Source organism: Taeniopygia guttata, chromosome 9 (genome assembly GCF_048771995.1).
Source record: "Taeniopygia guttata chromosome 9, bTaeGut7.mat, whole genome shotgun sequence".
NCBI classification, from domain to species: domain Eukaryota; kingdom Metazoa; phylum Chordata; class Aves; order Passeriformes; family Estrildidae; genus Taeniopygia; species Taeniopygia guttata.
The window spans coordinates 7,544,808-7,560,399 of NC_133034.1; the positions used below are offsets into that span (position 1 = coordinate 7,544,808).

The 15,592-nt window shown below is 43.3% G+C and overlaps 1 protein-coding gene across 5 annotated transcripts in view; it reads right to left on the reverse strand.

Moving 5' to 3' along the window:
• SPSB4 (splA/ryanodine receptor domain and SOCS box containing 4) overlaps positions 1 to 15,592 on the reverse strand; it is a 158,429-nt gene that overhangs the window by 66,156 nt on the left and 76,681 nt on the right. Inside the window, exon 1 of one of the 5 annotated variants that reach the window (XM_030280532.4) lies at positions 14,343 to 14,490. The exons of 2 other annotated variants lie outside the window; for them this stretch is intronic. The gene's annotated coding sequence lies outside the window, so the exon portion shown is untranslated. Of the gene's footprint in view, positions 1 to 3,289; positions 3,419 to 13,679; positions 14,289 to 14,342; positions 14,491 to 15,592 lie in introns of those variants that run through there. 2 more of the 5 variants (XM_030280530.4, XM_030280533.4) reach the window with 2 other exon arrangements.

Below are 15,592 nucleotides of genomic sequence, written 5' to 3' on the forward strand. Positions count from 1 at the left end.
AGATAATGGAGAAAGTAATATCATAGAAACAAACTGCCTAAGCTCTAAGCAATAAAAATTATTTTCCTCATGCTTATAAAAGCTTTTCCATTTTACCAAGTAGTATTTTTGTGTCTGTTTTTTATTAATTTAGGAAATTTAGGAAATAGGGCACTTGGCAACACAGGACAGGATGGAGAAAGGCACAGGACTTTAAGGAGTTAAAGATTCACAGACAGTTATGCCCCCACGTCAAAAATCTGACTCCTGAAGACACAAAGGACACCTTGGTGAGAACCCAGAATGGGTCTCATGGTGGCGATTCACAGAATCGTTTGGAAGGCACTTTAAAGATCATCAGGACTCAGGTTAATAGCACAAAGCTGAGTAAGGGGAGGTTTAGATGGGCTATCAGGGAAACGTTTTTCACCCAGAGGGTGGCTGGGCACCGAACAGGCTCCCCAGGGAAAGTCACTACACCAAACCTGTTCAAGAAGTGTTTGATCAATGCTCTCAGACACATGGTGCGACTCTTGGAGTGTCCTGGAAGAGCGGCAGGGCCAGAAGTTTGGCTTAATGATCCTGTTGGGTGCCCTCCAACTGAGGATATTCTATGATTTTAAGATTTAGTTCCAACCTCCTTGCCATGGTCAGGGACACCTGTCCTTAGACCAGGCTGTTCAAAGCCCCATCCAACCTGGCCTTGAACACTTCCTGGGATGGGGCATCCATAAAATCTCTGGGCAACCTGCTCTAGCCAACTCCTTATCCACCAAGTGAGTCTTTCATTAAATCCATGTCTCTCCAGTTTAGAAACAAAGATGTCCAGTGGGACAGTGTTAGATGCTTCACACAAATCCAGGTAGATTACATCAATTGCTTTTCCCAGATCCACCAATGCCATCATCTCACCATAGAAGGCCACTAAATTTGCCAGGTATAGTTTGCCCTCACTGAAGCCCTGCTGGCTGTGTGGAATGTGATTTTCTTTCTGGCTCCTTCATTGTCCTAGAGCCAGAGTAAACAGAAAGCCTGCTTTTTCAAATCAATACTGTTCTGTGGAGAAAAACTATACCTGACTTTCGGCAGTGTTAAAGTCAGAGGGAGCCTCCAACTAGGAAAAGCCATGGTGGAAGAAGTTGCTACTTGGAGAAGCATTGATATCTCTCTATTACTGACCTAACAAAGTACATCCTCAAAGAAATTCATGCTGCAAGTGCCAACAATCCCAGGTATTTCTGACCACAGGAAAGTACTTTAAAAAGCCCACACTAGACTTCCTAATAAAGGTATGGATAAAAATAAATCAGCTTTGTGCCTGCCTACAGGGCAACTCAACACAAACTGTGATCTATAAGCTCAAACACAAGGTCTGTATTTCTCAAAATAACTTTACACTCTAGTTCCCCCTATTAAGCAGTCTTCTGCAGGGAATTTTCTTTTAAGTAGCATTTTATTTGTAATAATTAATTACTAACTATATTTCCTTCTTTAATGCATTGGATGAAAAGGGAGGAAAAAAAAGATTGAAAGTTACTTGGAAGAAAACTGCATCAGGATGCAAGTTTTGATGGGAATAAAAATATACTAGTACTTAATCTTTAAATGAAATAAAATAAGTCACATTGTGTTCTGGAAGCCTTGCAAAAGCTATATTAAAAATAAAAATACAGCATATTCCAATTAATCTTCGTACAACCCCCCCATATTTGATATGATTGCAGACAATCTTCCAGACGTGATCTAAATCTGCCAGACTCTGATTCTCCAATAACTCAGGCAAGGACCTGTTCTGCCCTGGAGAAAAATGTGTTCAATCTAAATTTGGATCAGCAGTACTTTAGACAAAGAGAAAGCACATCAGTAATTACAAGTTAAGCTTCAGCAACAGGTGGAATATACTGTAAAAAAGTGCTCCGAGTTTTTCATTCTGGAAAAACAAAACCCTAGATTGTATTGGGGTATACAGATCATCTTGATTTCCAGCATGATAAAAAATAAAAGTAATACTTAGAAATACCTTTAAAAGTAAAGGACTACCTCCAGGAAAATAATTAATCTTCCCACTGAGTTGTAAAAATTATAACACAGTCAGTATAGCCTGCATTCCTGAATGAATACTGGGAAAATTATTCTTTTTTCAGCTTCATCAGAGCTAAACTTGTTTTTGTTTACTACATCCTCAAGAGCAGCACAAGTAGCATAAAAGGAAGTAAATTTATACAAAGATCCTTCCAGAACCATTTGAACTAACCAAGATGTTCACTTGAGCCTAAATGCAAACTTGCATTTCTCAAACAATCATTTACTGCTGCAAAAGACTTGCAAGACATGTATAAACCACACCACTGTTGAATGTAAAACCATGTGGGATACTGCACAAACACTACAAATAGTTCCAGAGGAGGAGAGCAAGCCTTTTGGCCAAGAGGTTAAGGAAAAAAATATCTGATACTGGAAATCTGAGGGGGTTTAAATTCCAACCATTCTTTGAACAGATAAACTGTTCCCTGAAGTGCTGCGTGGACACCGAAATTACTACAAGAATCATAGGATCCAGGACTTGTGCATTTTCATATTTAGCATGAACTCTGTCACAATTCACAGTCAGGAGATCAAAAATAGAGGCAAGTTTGAAGAAAATAATTTACATAGTATGAAAGTTTAATGGAGCATTAAAACCCAGAAGTCTATTAACACTTCTAACCACCTGGAGAATCTCTCTCGTGAACAGAGGTCTTCCTCCACAGTGAAGGAAGGAATGGAAAACAAAAGTATTTTCAATTGCCCCACACATCACCTTCATCACATCTATGGTTAATAGCTTCTTGTTACAATCCCAGTCTTTCTAGTTTCCCTTTCCTTTTCAACCCTTCCCCTCCTTTTCCTGTACATCCCGTTGTCAGTTTCCTTAATACTGGGAAGCCACATCTGGCTTAAAATTTTACCCATTTTTTAGCATCCTTTTACAATATTTACCTCCCCACCTGGCACTGCTAGAAAGAGAAGCATATGGAAGCACACTCAACCCTCACCTTTCATTAGGTAGCAGACTCATGAGCAATTATCAGAATACATTATCATCTTATTAACACAGCATAATCAAGGGAAGCTGAAAAAGTCTATATAGTGTCAAGCTCCTCTCTGAAAGTCTCCTAAGGGAAAAAAAAATCACCAGTAAACACAGATCTAAATTTCTGAAATTACTGCATGGATTTTATGACAATCTATGTAAGACAGTGCAACTTCCGATACTGCAGAAATAACTTATACAAAAAACTGCAAGCCAGGACCAGAATGAATGACTTACAATTTGGAAAACAATTTGTTGAGCCAGTAGCTGTAACACAAGAGTTGAGCCTTGCAGAGCTCCAGGCTGCCACAATACTCAGCAGTCAATACTGTTTGTGCTGCAGTAGTTACTGATGGGTGGGTTCCCCAGTACTGCAAGGATCTGTAGGATAGAAATTGGTTCCAGCTGAGACCACTTTTCTGTGCTCTGAAAAATATAGGATACTGTAACATAACCACCATCCTTGCTGGAAAGGGAGGGGATGTCTTCAAGGAAAGCAGACAGATGGACAAGAAGTCTGTGCTACCTTCTGACTCCCTATTGACACATGCTGTGAAGATAAATCACAGAAAAGAGATTGGGTAGAAAAGAGAATGCACTGGGTTACCTGGGAGGGACACTGGTCATACAGTTAGGAAATGAAATTCCCTTGCTTGGGAACCACAGGGCACAGAGAAGAGTGTTCCCCTCTCTCCTGATGGAGAATTCAAAGTGATCTAAGCAGGAGGGAACTTCCAACACCAGTAAAAAAATAAGGTAGTCAGGCTCCATTCAATTGCAGTGTGCAGAAATCATTGTGATTTATGACTTCTGCCAAGAACCAACTGCAGAGAGGGGAAACAGCCCCCCGTGTGTGCCCCTCATACTAAGCACACACCATCTCGAGTCTGTGCAAGACAGGAGCCACCAGGGCTGCCTGCTGTACACAGACTCAGTATTAAAGGAATTAAGTCCTAAGGCAATGGGAAAATACTACATGGGAGAACTTCCAAGTCACAATTTCTGCTTACTCAAGCTAAGCTGCTTAATCAAGTTAATTGAAGGAATTAAAAAAGCATCTGGAGAAGAACACGTTCACCAGCCAGTCTCTAGTCATTCCTGAGCCGGTGTTACTTCTTCTGGGAGCCAGTTCCCCTGCTGGCAAAGTACAATCTATCATCAGCCATTACACTGATTACAATCCATTAGTTTTGCTAAGTACTAATGAATTTAAACCTACTTTTGTATTTTATTTACAAGCTATTCACATACTGGATATGATGCATATACAATGCTTTGTGTTAACACGAGAAATGTGGCTGAATATTAAGGAGTTGCATGTTAAAAATGACCAATGTAAGTAATAATTCTCCTCACGAAGAACTGTTTGTGGAAATTTTTTTGGCAAGACAAGCAGGACAGAAGCTTACAGTCTTTAAAAAGACAGCTGGTTAATATACAGGGGGAAACAGGTAAGAATCCACAAGAATGACAAGTTTTAAGTATCAGTCCCATAAATATAAAATTCAATTAAAATGTCATTTTAGAAAACACAGAGAACAAAGTTGGCACTCGTATAAAATGGTTTTTCTTCCCTGCTATTAAGGCAGGGTGATTAAAATGAAAGATAATCCTCTTTATTTCAAAAGCTAATTATTACACATAATGAAATTTCTTCTTGTACCATGAGACTGAACTGAATTCTACCAAGACCATCAACCCACACATCTTTGCTGTGATAAAGTAACTGCTTGGATTTTTCCTTACAATCTTATTTCTACAATAGACTATTAGGCTCAGCTTTGATTGCAGCACACCACATTCCTTACCACTACGGAAACCAAATGCAGAACAGCTGTGGAAGCAAACCCCACTGTAAGCAAATATTCAGACAAAAAAAAAAAAAACCTACAAGTAAAAAAATCCCTTGTGAAAACCCGTTCACTGGGAATTCTGACAAAAGTTAAACTGCCAGTTTAGCCTTGGCTTAAGGATTATCCAGAGGAAGCATCCCACACACATTTTTCCCAGGAGGTGTAAAGAGATGCCTGCATCTGTTAAGTGCCCAGATTTTCTATCCTGCCAGCCAGCAGTGCTCCGGAGGAACTGAGCTGTTTGCTACACTACTGCTTCCTGCATTGCTAATTCAGATGTCTAAATTTAGATGCTAGGTTTAGCCAATGGTTTTTCTACTTCTTCCAATAGTTAAAAGAAAAACAGTTCTGCATCAATTCTCTATCTTCATCCATGTGCAGAAGAAAACATGATGTCAGAATTCCACACACTGGAATTACATCCCCAGTTACAGGGTGAGAGAAACAGTTCCTTCTCTTTTCCTGAATGACTGTACACCATGCAGCAGGCACTACTGAGTCACATTTCTGTCTCAACCTGGGCACTGCTCACCCACGCTCCAAAGATTTTACCACAGGGAAAACAAAATCTAAAAATAAAGGAGGGGGTCGGTTTCTGCATTCCCGAAGACTTCCTGCTGCCCTGTCCTCTATTAGCAGGATGAGGATGGAGTAAAGCAGTCAAAGTAAGCTCATCAGTCACTCTCACATCCCCAGAGTGTCGAGACATTTCACTCTGAATTTCCCTTTGGTGTCTTTTTCCAGCAGTCAAACTGTCATGAACTAAAACATATGGATTTTTTCTTCCCTTGCACTATTATTCACCATTGCTAGACAGAGGTGTATTCAAGTGAAAACAAACTATTGATTCTTGTTGCTGGGTCTAAAGAGCAGGAAATGCAAGCAAATTATCAATGCTGAAGGTGACTCTCTGAAAAAAAAAAAAACCCAATTATTATAAACTGAATGCCCACTGTATCCCTAGACACAAACTCAAGGCAGCAGCCTCAGGCACCTCCTCCCATCCCACTGCAGCTTACTGAGGGAAGTTCTGATACCACTTCACTGCTGACTCCTCAAAGGAGTTTGAGCACCACAGGAGGAGGACCTTGCAGCAATTCCTGATGGTTTCCTTTGTGCACCCTGCCTGGGAGGTCTGTTTTCACTCCCTGTTTCATTTTTTAAATACTGACAAATACTTAGCCTTAGTCCCTTTGACAAATTAATCACCTTATTCTCCATCACCTTCAGAAACTGCTGTTGAAGGTTCCTCTCTTTCCCTGTCCACACTTCAGTACTTTGCTACCAAGAGATCTCACAGGTGAGCCTCTCTTCCTTCTCTCCACCCACACACTTGGTTTCAAATAACACTAATAAGAATGTAAAAAAATTTAAAAACAACGAGGACATATGCCAGATCTCATGCTCATGCTTGTTTAATACATCTTGTTCTATTTAAACTCAAAGGATAAGATACCGCACATGTCGTAACAAATCCTTCCTGAGCACATTCTCACATCTTTGGTACATGATCATTGCACATACAACACTGCATCTTAGTCTAAACAAGCCAGCAGTGAACTCTGCAAGGTTTTCTAGACTACTAGAAACAGTTACGTCAGCACTGACCCAAGTACAAAGGAACTTCTTGATGTGGTAATATTTTAAATAATCACCAACTTCAATGTATTATTTGCCTTTGAATACAAAAGATGATAGAAAACACACCCTTTTTATCTTGCAACATCAAAACTGAAGGACTCTATAAATATTTAGTGAATGACCAGTACACTTAGAAGTGAGAATATCACAGCAAGTGTTACCCAGATGTTAACAGCATCAGAGGCTGATGGTGCTGAAGTGCAGGGATAGTTAGGTGCTGGAACAAACCAGATGTAACACTAATATGGCAGCAACACAGTAAAATGAGGTTGGGATAGCAACGTTTCTGTCTTTTATAAACTTTGATGTGCCACTATCTTCAGTTCAAATCTCTGTCATCTCTGACACCCTTGACAATAGTTTTCAATAACAAGGAAAACAGTGTTTTGATTTCTTTATGCTGCATAGTTTTTGAAAGCAAGATGACAATGAACCTGAACCTCGTTGCAGGGTCAGAGTCCCAAAATGTGCTCCATAGAGAGGGACTTTGCTCAAGCATGGGATGAAAATACCAAAGGTCATAATTTAATTTATTATTCTCAGGTTTAGTACATGTCGAGAGGTGCACTATTGCTGTTCCTTTCCTAGGCCAAGAACAAAGATGGAACTGCCCAGGTGAGCTAGCTGGAGCCTCAAAATACCCTAAAGTCTCTGAAAGAGTTCAGCATGTGCTCCGATCACACTTACAGATCCTCAATTTAAATCCAAGCAAACTAGTCATAAGTCATGAGGAACAGATACTCAATTCCCCACGCACAGATGTTACACAAATTTGAAGTATCTACAAGTACACCTTTATACATGTTAAATTAGGATTAACTTTCAAGAGAATTGAACAAATGAAGCAGTAGATTTTCATTTTAATGGCCTTTTTTTTTAACTCAAGAAAGTGTCTCAGCCAGAAAACACCACAAAAGCAGCACCATAAGGACCAGGTTTCAATTTTAACTCTTAAATCCCCAGGTCAGCTACACGGCTTTTGGGATTATTTATAACTTGAGCCAACAATTCACATAAATGGAGTAAAATACAGGACACACTACAGAATTATATGCAGTAACATCATTCAGCAAGGAATACAAGTGCAAACAAATTAACATGTAAACTTTATTTTAAAGCAACCATTTACTTCACAACACTGCAAGCATTCTGTTGTCAAAAGCAAATGACAGCGGAGCTTATTCTGGAAATGGAGTCTAAAACACTGGGAAAATAAAGTTTCAAGAGTACCAGTTACCAGTACTAGCCACCAGATTACTGAGTGTGTCCAAGCTACCTTAAAGTCATTCTCAAAACAAGAAATTATTTATAATTTCACTAGTAACTTAGAAAGTGGTTAAAGCTCAAAATTCCCTTTACCACTTAAACGAACTATTTCTTTGGCTATACATATAGATTTGACTCTCATGCATTTTCTCACATGTGAAGTAATGTAGTCCTTGTTGAGAACACTGTAAATTCATTGCTTCATTTTATGTGGCTTCTATCATGAAATAGTTTAATTAGGAAATAAGCTCAACATTTTTGAGAATTAGTTCAATGTTCAAAGACAACAGCCAACTTTCTTCCAAGCCATTTTCATTCTTCCAGATCAAACCTATTGTTTAGAATATTCTTATAGAAAAACAAAGAACCAACACACAGCTCATAACAATGCCTACAACCACCATGTAGGGATTTCTGTGGATAGCACACTCTTAGTATGAAATATAGCACTGATGTAAATACTTTCTGCAATGTGGCTTTTTTAAAATTATGACCTCCCATAGCTAATGAAAAAAGGCACCCTTCTGCTAGAGGTAATTTGTTTCTGCATTCATTTGAAGAAGAGATAGAGGAGAAGCAGTTAAAATTAAATTATAATTAAGTATGTAAACCTTTCATCAGATTTGAAAAATCACACCTTTTTCCATCCCTAAAGCTATACAAGTGCTTTTGCATGATTAAATGATTAATACTCCTTAAAAAAAGCAACTCTAAATATGTTGATTTGTGAACATTCAAGAAACTCTTTTTAACAAAAGCTACATGAGGCTGCTGCTGTGAGGTGTAGATGGAACCTGAATGGTCTCTGGTACTGGCCTCACTTCCCCCTCTCACAAAGAGCTGGGCCATATTCAGGTGCCAAGCAGAAAAACTGCTGAAGGAATAGAAGAGCAAAGCCCTCTGTCAGGAGTGCCTCTGCTGCCTCAGGACAAAGCAGAAATTCCAGCCCCTCCACAAGGAATTCCCTCAGCAGCTCCCAACCCCAGCAAGGGGAGGATTCAGGACAGGAGCTCCTGCAGTCTGGGCCATGGTTAGGTCCCAGGGATCCATTTATGCAGGAAGCAAATCCTTATTCTTCTGATGAGACACTGTAAATACAACCAATCTTTTCTCTTTCCCAAAATCTCTTGGCAAAATTTTCCTTAGGAGTTGCTACTGCAGAAGGGCACAACAGCAGACAAGTGCACAGCACACTTCAGCAATAAGTTGGGATGAGAAAGGCAGTACAAGAACAAGCTTCTGAAAATGCATGTTTAAATCAAGAAGGCAAACTCATCTAAAGAGTCTGCTGAACAGCTCTGAAAGAAGTAGCTTGCAATCAGCTCCGAGATGGATTTCCTACATTGCTGCACACCAAAGCTTACTTGTCCCTTCAGCCTCTGACAAATCCTCAAAGATAAAGTTGCTAAGTCACCATACTCTGCAATGCAACACAATAAAACTTGTCATCTGACACTGCTCATGAGCAGGATTACCCCACAATGTTAAATCCAAAGATACAGAAAATAAGCACAGGGAAGCAAAAAATTATACAGAATACTGCTCAGCATTAGTCTAAGTTCAAATAGCTTCAGCATGAACAGATTTAGGTCACAGAGCACCCATGTTTAAGTCCAGGCACCTCACCTCTTACTCAGGATGGAAATACATATAAATTCTCCTCACATGCTTCTTTGCTATGGTCAAACCACAGCAAATTATGTAAAATTTCTGCATTTCAATTGTTACAGAAATAAAATGCTGCATCACGTTGGCCTCTGAGGCAAAGGTGACATCCACTTAAAAAAGATTTTCCCCTAAAAATACACTTAGGTGCATTTCAACAGGCTAGTACCTGACACTACTCCATTTCTGGTGGAGAAGGAGTCAAAGGAAGGAAAGTAGTGAGCTCTGCCCAGCATTCTTGATGGGCCAGTCTTTAATAGAGCACAGGCAGCCAAAATAGAGCCATCAAGTTTTAATCAATTACTGCCAGTTCTTAGCCCGAAGTCATGGCACCCTGTGAGAACTGATCCCTCTTAACCACAACTGCTACCAAAAACATAACCCACATTTTCTAGCTCTCCTTTATGCATTTTTCCATGCTGCCACCAAGGCCACTGGAGCACTGCAAAATCTCTTCAGGGCAAGGATTTTTCCCTGATGGGCTGTGAATGCTGCTGAGTATACTGCCAGCTTTCCAAACACAAAAACCAAACCAAAACTAAACTTTTAACTTTATCACCATCCAATCTAAATGGCTGTGGGCTGTATAGCTGTACAAGCAGCTGAGGAAAAGGCATTTCCTGACATCCTGCAAAGGTCACCTGAAAGCAAGATTCAGACAGCATCCACCATTTCAGATACTTTAACTCTTGAGGGAGCGCAGGTCAAGTACACTACACTGCTTCAAGCAAAAGCAGCTTGGACACCGTAACAAAACAACACATCTGCTGTTCTCTGGGAAAGTTAGTTACCTGTGAAGCTGCCTTCACCCTTCTGGAGCAGCACTCTCCAGTAAATGGGCAGTACACAGCCCAGCAGCAGTGGTAGTGATGCACACACACCTTTTCAAGGCAAAAAGCAAACAACCAAGCCCCACAAACAACCTGAGCCTGGGTTGACTGACGTTAAAGAAGTCAGAAGACATGAACTGCTCTTCCAGGAAGGACGTGATGCATTAACATCTTATCCTACAGCACAACCTGTGTCAGCTAGCAGAGCATGTTGCAAAGACAGCCTAAAGTCACCCCCAAAGGCTGTGTGTGCTGCAGAGAGTGACACTGATTCACCAACATGTACACAAGCCATTAAAAATACAGTGGCTGAGGTAGCTGTCTGGTCTGGCAAGTTTCAAACCACAGCACTTGTTGATTTTCAGTCAGTCCAACAACACCAACTTCCAGAACTATAGGCAAATATTTATCCATGACATAGGAACTTTACAGAGAGTTTTGATTTCAAAAGCTGGTTAACTGTTCAGTGGGCAGGTTTAACCAATGCCTTCATCACAGAAAATGGATCTATTCTGGCTTAATAAATAATTAAAATTCCCAGGATAACACGTGTGACCTGCACCTTCACTAGCCTCAAGGTGCACAGAGCACTGACACAGCTCAGATGGACTGCATCCATCCATCCATCCATCGCTCTGCCAGCATGGAGCCCCTCATCCCTGCAGCCATGAGCCCAGCTTCACTTCCCGGATAGTGGCAGGAAGGCGGGCACCCAGCAGTACCAGCCTCCACTCCTCTCTACTGTCAGACTTGCCTCAGTCTTCAGAGAGGATTTACGAAGTCCAGCAACATTTACATTCATCCTCCGTCCTGAGAAACTTGATGAGAAGAAAATACATCTAGATTTCCTTTACATGGATATTGCATTAAGAACAGTGCATCACTAACTGAAGCAGGAAATAGATGTGAATATCAAGGCCATTCTACATTATTGTTATTCAACCTGGGATTTACCACTGCAAGAGCCTTAAGTTTACATTGAAGTGAAGTTGCCCCAGCACAGAAAGAACTGAGCAGAGGATGTCAGTGCAGCAGTAGTGAGCAGTCAGACTGAAGAGAGCAGACAGCTAAAACACAGCATGGCTAACAGAATTTGAATAAGGCATCCCTCTTTCTGCCTCCCTCTTCTTGAACATGAAGAATTACCAGGATGGAACACTTAAGTATCTAGCATGATCTTGCTAATCACTTTAGCCAAGGATTGTTAACAATAATATCTCAGAAAATCATGTAATGCCTTCTTCCTCACTTGTTGTCACTATGTCTCAAATGGGTAAGCAAATCAGCTCCTCATAGGAAAATTCTCCAGCTGTCTCAATTAAAAGAAGCCAGCACAAAGTAACCATTACATGGAGTCCTGCAACATGTCATTGAGTGCCACTGTGAAAATTACTTTCCTTCTCCATAAAAAGAGGTCAATGTCCTATTAAACAGAAGAGGGGAAAACAGTGATTGTGAAGGAAAATGAGACAAAAATAGCTGCCTTGAATTACCTTGGTACATGGAAAATCCATTTAAAAAGTTTGCACAGCAACAATGAAGCTTGACAAGTTAATGACTTGTTGCTTGTGGAGTCATAGGAGAGGTGTCCCATCATTCAGAAATTCACATGGTGCACAAACACGAGTCATAAAGATTGCTGTAATTTGGTCAAACCAAGAATCAGAAAAATCTGTTCTTTCAAGAAACAAGATATCCAAGTAGTACTTCTCATGGGGGGTTATGCTTCTCTTAAAACAAACCCCAAATACCCAAACCAAAACAAAAACCCCAACTATTAACAACCCCTCCAAAAACAAACAAACCCAAACACCACCCTCAAAAACAACAACAAAAACAACCTCAGAAGTCTGACAACTCTGACAAGCTCTTGCAATAAGGTGGCACTGCTTTCTCAGTCCTGAGCCCCAGAGTCTGTTGAGCAGGAAGCCCGGTGCTTCAGAGCTGGCTGCAGTGACATTTGCAAAGACAAACAGGCCGATGGGATGGGATGGGAGGGTAAACAGGGCTCTTGGAGCCCAGCAGCACCAGTGTGTACTTCCAGAGCAACACCCACATGAGGGCCTCAGGAAAGCACAGAGCTGGGAAGTTTTCTCATCCTGGTGATGCAGGGAAGTACCGAGTCTCCCTTCAGCCCTGGCAGGGTCACCGAAGCACAGGACGGTCATCCAAGGACATCCGGAGTCAGCAGCAAGAACCGAGGCACATTAGCTACCAAGGAAACCAGACTTACATGACTAAGGCCAGTTATAAAACTTCCGCTTGTTGTTAGGAGAACGTACAGTATCTGGCGTTTCTCTGTCAGCAGCACCAAATAATCTAACAGCGATTTGATATTCATGTCCCTGACAGGCTGCTTTAGTTACAGAAACAACATTAAAAATGTAGCATCCTTCGAGATACACTGCACAAGTCAGGCCAGTTTCAGCCACAAGCATCAACTCTCTGGGACTGCTTTTTTTCTCCTGATAAGCTCTTTTGCAGCGTGGAGATAGCTTATCAGGGATTGCTTCTGTCACCGGAAGGCAAACAGAGCACTGTGAAAATATCAGGTATGACTAAAGCACCGAAGGGCTGCAGCCAGCATCAAACCAGCAGCTGAAGTGGTAGCAGGCCATCTCTCTATACAGGACACTTTCCACCCTGTAGCAGTGTACACTCCAAGTCCTAGGCACAAAGAAATACAAATGACTCGCTGCTAGCACGGACGCTGCCACATCAACGCCGGAGCCCCAGCAGGAACGAATGGGGCGGCGAGGGCAGCGTTCAGCACCCCTGCCCTTGGTCCCTCGGCAGGAACAGCTTCCCAACAGCGGCAGCAAACCCACCGCCTGGCTCCGAGCAGCAATGGGAGGGCAAATTCAGTCAATACCTTTCTTTGTTGAAACTCAAGTCTCGCATACAAATTCAGGTTTGTCTTGACGAAGGTTCGGCTTCACTCATACTCTTACGGAGAAGATAGTTTAGTATTTCAGTTTGGTCTAAACACCTGAACTGACGTCTGGCTTTTACTGCCCGAAAAAGCACCAAGTAACCACTGTAAAACATTAGCTTGTGGCAATCATGAGGCGAAAGGGTTTGCGTCCGGCAGCGCAAGTCAGACACATTCAGTTTACGAGAAACGTAGATCTCCAGTCATTCAACATCTAGAAATAATTCTCTTACATAGCTCAAGAAACTAATTTATACTGTAAACCACTTCATTATAAAGCAGAAAACGGTTCGCAAGTATATTTCTTCAAACAACAGCTTAAAATCCAGCACTACTAAAAAACCAAACAAGACACCTCCCGCTACAAACGCGTCTTTACATACTGTGCAGCAAAACACCGAATTCCCACTAACTGAGGGATTCGCCCATCGCAAACTTACCATAAACCCCCAGCACGGCACCGCCACCGATCCGCTATGCCGGCAGAGAGGAGATACCGGGGACGAGACGCGAAGCACGAGTAAACAAACTCGGGAGCCGCCGTGGCCGAGCTGGCCGGGCTCGGAGCCCGTGCCCCCCGCCCGGAGCGCGCCCGCCCAGCAGAGGCTGCTCCCCGCTGCCTGCGGCTGCCCCGGGGAGGCGAGAGGAGCCGGGGCGGCCGGGGGAGCGGCTCGGAGCGAGGCGGGCGCCGCGGGCTCGGGGCGGCCGGGCCGCCCGGGAGCCCTGCCCGGGGGCGGCGGCCTGCGGCGGCTACCGGGCTTTGTGCGCGCTGCCTCCCCCTGCGCTGCCCGCCGCCGCCTCATGCGAGAGCCGGCACAGCTGGGGAGCGCCGTGCCCCCTCGCGAAAGCCGATCCCGCTGATCTCATCACCGCTGGTTACTAATCCAATGACCGCGGAATTAACAGCAGATGGCAACGCCCCTTCCCCCCGGCCCGGCCCCCGCGGACGCGGCGCGGCTCCGGCGCCCGCAGAGCGCGGCGCGGCCAGAACGCGCCGGGCCGGCCCCGCCGCTCACGCGTGGAAGTCGCCCTCGGGCAGCGGCAAACTTCGGCAGCACCGCGTCTCGCCGCCGCCCTACGGGCCACAGCCAGCGGCTTCGCACCTCCGGCAAGGGACAGCAACATCTTCCGGCGTGCCGCTCGCGAGGGGAAGCAACAGGGAGGCGCCCAAAGTCCCGCTGGCGAGTCCCTGCGGGCGGCCCATGGCGTGCGAGGCAGAGCCGAGCCGGAGCCGGAGCCGGAGCCGGGCGGGGCGGGATCGCACGCGGGATTAGTGCCGCGCGTCGGGCACCGCCGTGAAAACTCAGCACACGCGTCCTTGGGGCTGCCGGGAGCTTTGCGTTATCCGGGCTCTGGAAGCCAGATACGTGCGGGTGAAACTCTAATTATACTTTTGGCTGCCAAAACCAGCCCCACACTCTTAGGTGAGCTTCACGTCTTCTAGAAGGCTACAGGCAAGGCAAGTCCTGTCAAACCAGTGCAGGTTACAAAATAGTCATAAGGCAAGTGCTTCGATCACTGCTTATTAATATCAGTAAATAACTACCTGAAAAGCTGTGTTTTCTAACCCTAATAAGCTCAGCCCTAAATCGCCCTCCCTCCCCTCTGCCCCCTAGGAACACCAGCATCGGTTGACACACATGTATTCTCTCATGTATGCAGTACTTGGGTCGGGACTCAAGACAAGAAATGTTACATGCTGCTTCTGCTCAAGCTGTGCATTTTTCACCTCTAAACTAGATTATCTTCTCTTAGAGAGACCTTAGACCTGGAAGATGACATAAAATAACTGTCTCTTCTAGGACAAGAAAATAAAAATTCAGAAATGCGAGGAAAACTGGTTAGTAAGTATTTTTTCTCAAATTCTGCCGTTCTACCTACACTCTATACTTCTGGCAATGGAGAGGACAAAATCCTCCCCCCCCCCCCCCCCCATTTTCATGCTGATGCTTATTTTTATAGTATTTTTATTTCTTTTACTAAAATGTCCAGACAAGCTTTTAGGAAAGAACTGAGCCAGACAAGAGAAATATCCATGCTCAGACCATAAAAAAAATTGAAAGGAAATTCTGCAAATTCTTTGAGAGTCTTCAGTCAATAAATCCTCCATATGAGTTGCTGTAACACTGGCTGTGTTTCTCACTTGCCATGTGGGCAGAAAAAGTGTCGGACAATGGCAGCACCTCTTCTGTGGGGACCTAGTGGTGCCCCCAGGGGTCAGACACTCCTGAACCCAAATGAAATATTTTAAAGAGAGTATTAAACTCCAGTTTCTCTCCAGGCCCTGCAGAGACCCATCCCCACAGCCTTTGGGATGTAGAGTAAGTAGAAAACACAGGATGAATGTGAGTTT